Raw genomic sequence first — 7,313 nt, 5'->3', positions numbered from 1 at the left:
ACATGGAAGGAACTGCACCTGCAACTAGCAAAGGTAACACATGGTTAAGCAAGCGGTAACATAGCATTTAATAGGGTGATATAACAAAGAACCCATGTTATCACATGGAAGCAACCGAACTGCAACTAGCAACGCTAACACATGGTTAAGCAAGCGGTAACATAGCCAATCAGTGGTTTGCTAGGTTGTGAACAGGTTGAAGGTTTTCATGGCAATGTTGAGAGGCTGATATTTAACAGGTGGTAGGCAGTGAGACATAACGATAGAAACGATAAACTAGCATGGCAATGATAGTAATGGTATCTGGGGAAATGGTCATCTTGCTTGAGATCCCGCTTGGAAGAAGAACGACTCCGTGAAGCAGACGAACCGATGTAGTCGAACGGGTCCTCACTTTCCGACACACTTGCGAAACTCTATCGAGACGAAGGAAACCGGAAACAAGAATCACCACACGATATTCACCACGGCACATGCACGTCAAGATGCAATCCACATATGATGCATGATCAGCTAAATATATGCAAGACAAGGCATGCCAATTCACAACAATCAAATACTACACATTAAGTGAAGTTCAATATGCAAGGAGTTGCATATTGACGAAACTCCACATACGAATTATTTAGTTCTATCCCGATTAGGTACACGGTAATATTAAATGTTGGTTAAATATGGCAAGAGGTGAAGCGTAATTAAACTACATATCTAGGCATTTTAAATGAGGTCAAAAATGACATATAGCATCTCCGAGATGACCCCACTCGTTAATTTATAATTTTGTCCAGATCTGAACTAACATGTTTTAATACTTGGAAAAACAACGAAGTAAATAGGTTCACGTGATTCTACGCGTCGTTCCAATCAATTTTCACATAGAGATCATCTCCAACGGAGCTACGGTTCAAAAGATATGACCACCGCAAGATATGATGACATGAATGCAATATGTGTGCAAATGACAACCACAACATTCCAAAACATACAAACAACAAGATATTATGAAACTACACAAGATTCTAAGCAAATTTCATATAGGACACGATCAAAATGGAGCAACAGTTCAACAACTACAAGCTAAACAAGAAATCACTACAATCTTCCCAAAACAGCAACATGACATTTTCTACACCCCCGAACAACAAGCTACATAAATCCAAAATGCTCAAACAAGACATGAGACAGTAGAGGGCAAGATGCTCTTTAACATCCTACTAATAACATCTAGCATGGAAGCATGGATCACTAGGAAAAGAACTCACAAGATGGCATCTCACACACATTTTCAGACTTGGTGAAAATATCAGTTTTGACAGTGCAGTTTTCGATCTGAAGGCATATTGACAGCAGCAAAACTATATGCTACAGGGCTCCAAATGACATGAAAATTCACACCATACTAGAGACTCTTAAGGACTACAACTAACTCTATTGCACCAACCTCAAAAGAGCTATAGATCACCAGATAAACACATGGAAAGATAGCAACAAAATATAACAAATTTCGGACTTAGAAATATTTTAGCATCTCCAAATCAGCACTATTTCCTAGCATGTTGACAACAAGCAAGCAACATCTAAACATGGATTTCTATTGCAACCAATATTACCAGAGGCTAGCCTACACATCCAAGGGCATATCTCTAGTTGACAAGTCAATCATATCATGCACGGAATAGATCCCACAAAATAAACAAAAGGGCATCATGGCAAAATATCACATGCACTAAATTACTCAAAAGATAAAACTAAACGCACAGTTAAATTCGATGGATTTTTCTACCGCGAAAACATGTATAATATGTGTGGTTGCAAAATAAAAAATATCACCACACGTATATGCGAGAATATGTCCTAAACATGACATAGCAAACTAGCGACGGAACCTATATGTAAAAATGCAAGCAACTACACTAAAATACATGGAAAAAGTTCCCTAACAACACGATTATTTAATCTATGGGATTTGACCTATCCGGACACGCACAAAAATAAATACGGGATAATTCCCTATTAGGACAACACGCAATTCTAGGCATACGGCAGGTCAAACCACTTCAAACATGCATGCAAGTTGCAAAATATTATTCTACGTGAAAAACTACACGAGTTACGTATATAAAACATTGCGATCCGAAGCACGTTTTGAAATCTACAGGCATTTTAAAATAGCTATTTTTCTAAAAATCCCAATTCACAGAAAAAACCTAAAAATTCTGCGGGCCGAATTGGCCAAGGCCTAATCAGAGCTCTAGGCGCATAATACCTATACTACGCATAGGCGTGACTTAGTGGGGCGGCGATCACCTGAGGGGCCATGGCCTAGGTCGGCTTGGTGGGGCGCTGGGCCTGGTCGGGGCGGAGGAACTCGGCCACACTGGGCGCACTGGGCGGCAGCCCACCTAGCGAGACCAGAGGAGGGAGGCGATGGTGCAGGCAAGCCCCGGCGAGGCAAGGACGCGGGGAGGCGGCGGTTCCAGACAGATCCGGCCAAGGGAGGGCGCTGGGGTCTGATCCACGAACAGATCGGGGCGCTGGCGAGCTAGAGGTCGAAGCAGTGGGCGGCGGCCATGGCGGTTGGGATCTGCGGCTCGGGGCTGCAGGGCATGGCGAAAGGAGGCAGCCGGGGCAGCACGGCACGGGATCCGGTGGCGGGGAAGCTCCGACGGGGCTTCGGCTCGACCGCGGACCTACTGCACGGGGTGCGGGAGGAGCGGCTCGGGGCTCCTCGGGGCCAGGGCGAGCAGGCGGCGACGGTTGCCTGGCTGGCTCGGGCTTCGGATGGGCTCGGGCGGGCCAGATCCAGGCCTGAGCGGGCCTGGCGGCTGGGAGGAGGCTGGGTGGCGGCTATGGTTAGGATAGCACGGGAACCAAGGTGGAAGAAGGGTTAGGGTCCACATTAGGAAGGGGGAGCTGCTTAAATAGGGTAGGGAGGCTAGGGTTATCCGAATTCGGCTCCGTTTTCGACCACGAGATCGCGATCGGACGGTCACAGTCGCGGAAATGGTTAGGTGGGGTTGTGTAGAGTGGATAGCCGGAGACGAGAGGGAAATGGAGCGGCACGGCAACGTGATTTAAAACACCAAAAAACGTCCGACGAATAACCGAAGACGGTGCCGCTACGGTCTACCGTTCGGGTACCAGACGGACTCCGATTGCGACGAAAATTGGTAGGCGGCCTACCTATATTAAAATAAGAACGCACGCCAAGTGTCAACCCAATCAGAGAATATTTTACGGACACCTTTTAAAACAACATATTATCGATGCCGCGGGCGCGTGCGAGTGTGGTTGGGCTCAAAACGGTCAACGACAAAAACAGAGAGAACCGGCAACTAATATCGGATGCAAGTTTTGAAAACTGGCGGCAACGGGATGCCGATGCAATGCGGATGATGCGAATGATACGATGATGAATGCAACTAGCAAATGAATCACACGACGAGAACGAAATAAGAGGGAATCTTCTGGAGCGTCGGTCTTAGGCTGTCACAAAGCAGCGACGGTGCTAGCGAGAATACCCTGTGGGGTCATTAGAAATATGTGGGGTCAATCTTCTCAAGTTACAAGGACTAATCCATAAAATTTATAAAACCAAAGGGATACTACAAAAAAGTTATGGGGTCACTTGACCCTGATTCTTGTGATCTGCGTTGGGTTTTCCATGAAGAGGAAGGGTGATGCAGCACAATATAGGTAAGTATTTCTCTTAGTAGAGAACCAAGGTTTATCGAACCAATGGGAGTAACAATCCCCCCTCTTCAGCGACTGCACACAAAAGAAACGAACACTTGCACCCAACGCGGTCAAGAGGGTTGTTAATCCACTTGTCTCGTTATTTGCATGCAAGTAAAGTGTGTAGATAGAAGTTGCAAAGTGAAAAGTAAATAAAAAGTAAAGTAAGGTAGTGAGGAAATTATAACGTTTGTAAACTTATAACTGAATAGACCCGGGGGACGTAGTTTTCCCTAATGGCATCTCTCATGTAGTAGGCATACAGTGGGTAAACAAATTATTGTTGGGCAATTGATAGAAAAGCGCATAGTTATGTGATATTCATGGCAATGATTATATGTATATAGGCATCACGTCCATAAGAAAATAGGCCGACTCCTGCCTGCACCTATTACTATTACTCCACTTGAAGAGCCCTTCTATGCTTGCCTCTCTACATATTAAGTTCATGACAAAGAGAGTAATGCTTGAAGAATGATGCCATGATGTAGACAAGGAGAACTTAATTAATATGAATTAACCCCATCGTTTTATCCTTAGTGACAACAATACAAATACGTATCTTGTCTCCTTCTGTCACTGGGATATAGAAATCCGTTAGATTGAACCCACTACAACACATCCCTCTCACTTAAGAAATATCAATCTACTTGGCCAAACTAATTCAATAGATCAGAGATATTTGCGAAGCTATGCTAATCATGCAAATAAGAATCATGATTAGAATTCAGAGAAGACTTAAATCTTTATCATAAATAATCTCAACATAAATAGACAATTCATCGAATCCTAACAAACGCATCACACAAGAGGATTACATCGGATAGATCAAAGCGAAGATGTGATGATCATTGTATTAAAGATCAAGAGAGAGAGATAGCCATCTAGGTACTAGTTATGGACCCGTCGGTCTGTGGTAAACTACTCACACATCACCATGGGAGCAACAAGGTTGACGTAGAGGTCCTCCATGATCGACCCCCCTCTGATAGGGCACCGAAAATGGCTCCAGATGACCTCATGGCGGAATGGACACTTGCGGCGATGGAAAAATTGTTTTGGGTGGATCCCTAGGGTTTTGGGGGTTTTTGAGAATTTATAGGACAAAGAGTTACACCAGGGGCCACAGAGGGGGGCCAACAAACAACATGGCGCGCCCTGATATGTGTTGCATCCCTTGTGCAGCGTGTGGCCTCCTCTCGATGCTTTGAGGTCTTCTTTTGATCCAGAAAAAATAATAATAACATTTCAGGGCAATTGGACTTCATTTGGTATTGTAAACCAGAAAAGCCAAAAAACATGCAGAAAACATCAACTTGCACTAGGCCAATAGGTTAGTGTTCAAAAATAATATTAATTGGTATATAAACACCCAACAAGCATCCTGGAATGATAATATTATAGGATAGAACAATAAAAAATTATATATACGTTAGAGAAGTATCAGACCCCACAACTTACATGTAGTTTTGCCACTGCCTTAGAGCATGGGACTTCTGATGGTTGCAACACTTGTGCATGCACCCATCGAGGGTTCGGGCTTGCAACATCGCACCCTCCTGGCCTGCAGCTAAGGATGGTAATTTTACCTATGGGTACGGATGCCCACGTATAGCGTACCCGCGTGGGTAGAGTATGTGCACAATTTTATATCCATGGGTTGTACCCATACCTTACCCGTTAAGTCATGGGCAAGGCACGGGTATATCCCTTTAACCATGGATATACCCATACCCTACCATTTATACTGACTTGTGGACCTTATCCGTGATTCACAAGTGTACCTGTATTAAAGTTGTGTAGTGAGCTTGTGAACCTATGATAAAGTTATCATCAATTTTCAATTTGAGTTGAGATAATTGTCATGTACTCATCTTTCTGTTATCGAGTTGAGATCAATGTTTTTTTGTTAAATGTGCTATAGTTGAATGTGAAATTGTGAATGACTTGTGTAATTTTTGATCTACCCGTTTGGTACCCAATGGGTGTGGATACCCGTCGGGTATGGGTATAATTTTGTACCCATTGACTACACGGGTATGAGTATGGTATTGCTGAATCCGCCTTATACCCTACCCATTGCCATCCTTACCTGCAGCAGCGCATAGTGTGCAGTGTTGTTTCGTCTACACAACAGTGGCACCATCAAATCACCGACGTGAGCAGTTTGTAGCAGTGCCGACGTGCGGCGTTGCCCGTCTTGCAGCATGTGGTTCCGCATCCCTACATCAATGCCCCACGAGAGGCGACTAGGATGAGATGGAATATGTGGGTGACGATATGGTTGTTGCAAGGGCGGGCCGATGATGTGGTGGGCATGGAGAAAAAAAATGAGGGACTCGGTCGCATTGGGAGAGAAAAAAAGAAGAAGTCTTGAGGAAGAAGAAAGTGAGGTGAGGGGATAAGGCAGTAGATGAAAATAGTCACGGGGCCCACTCAACAATCATCATGCGTGCAAGACGGTTGGTGAGTTCACATTTTACAGTCGATTGATTCAAATAGTTATCCTTGCAAAAAGGTGTAAGTCTTACACTTTTCGAACCGGTCCAACATATAATAAGGTTTACACTGAACCAAAACAAAACAAAGTTTGAGTTTGTAAGTTGAAATCCAGTATGTTATTAGATTGTTAGAAGGACACTGGTATTTCCAGCCTATCAAAATTTAAATACTAGACTTAACATTGGTGCTTGCATTTTTCGGTTTGTTTCAGTCATTCCAATGAATTGTGTTTAGTGAAAGGAGAAGTTCCACTCGACTACGAATGTGTGTGTGGCAACTTCGTCAATCTTAAAAAAGATGTGCCACCTCCGTAGGTGCATTTTATAGGGATGAATGGGAAACGTTTCCCTTCGGCGCGCCGGCCGAACGTTTCGGCCGGCCTCGCCCACTCGCGCTCCTTCCAACGAACCAACTGGCGACACGTATGATGTGGCCCAACTCCTTTGTTTCTTTCACCTCCCGCATCTTATTTTTTTCTCTCTCTCCCCGTCGCACAAGGTGCCCTCCGCTCTGTCCGCTCCTCCTCTGCTTCTCCGCTTCCCCCTTCTTTGCAGCACACAACCGCAACTCCGGCGACCCTTGACTGGCCGGCGGTTGAGGCATCACAAAACCCACTGCATGCCCTCATGCTACAATCGCTGTCAAAAAAAGCTTCAAACCCAGATCAAAAAGCTTCAACCAGGCATATGAAAAGTTGCAAGCGGTCATTGTCATGGCGAAATGCTACAACCGTTGACATAAAATGCTATAACCGTTGATGAAAAAAGCTGCAACCATACATATAAAAAGCTGCAAGCGGTCATTGCCATGGCGGAATGCTACAACCATTGACATAAAATGCTACAACCGTTGATGAAAAAAGGTGCAACAGAAACGATAGAGAGCGCGTTAATCGAGCGCCGCTAAAAGATAATAGTTGCAACCCTTGATAGAAAAGCTTCGACCGTAGATGAAAAAAGCCACAACCATTGAGAGAGAAAGCTACAACCATACACTGCACAATCATAAAAGTTGCAACCGTTCTAGAGAAAGCTTCAACCGTATGTGCGAAAAGCTTCAACCAGCTTCAGGGAAAA

The sequence above is a fragment of the Hordeum vulgare genome, chromosome 5H (assembly GCF_904849725.1).
Source record: "Hordeum vulgare subsp. vulgare chromosome 5H, MorexV3_pseudomolecules_assembly, whole genome shotgun sequence".
Lineage (NCBI taxonomy): Eukaryota > Viridiplantae > Streptophyta > Magnoliopsida > Poales > Poaceae > Hordeum > Hordeum vulgare.
This window is presented reverse-complemented; position numbering follows the sequence as displayed.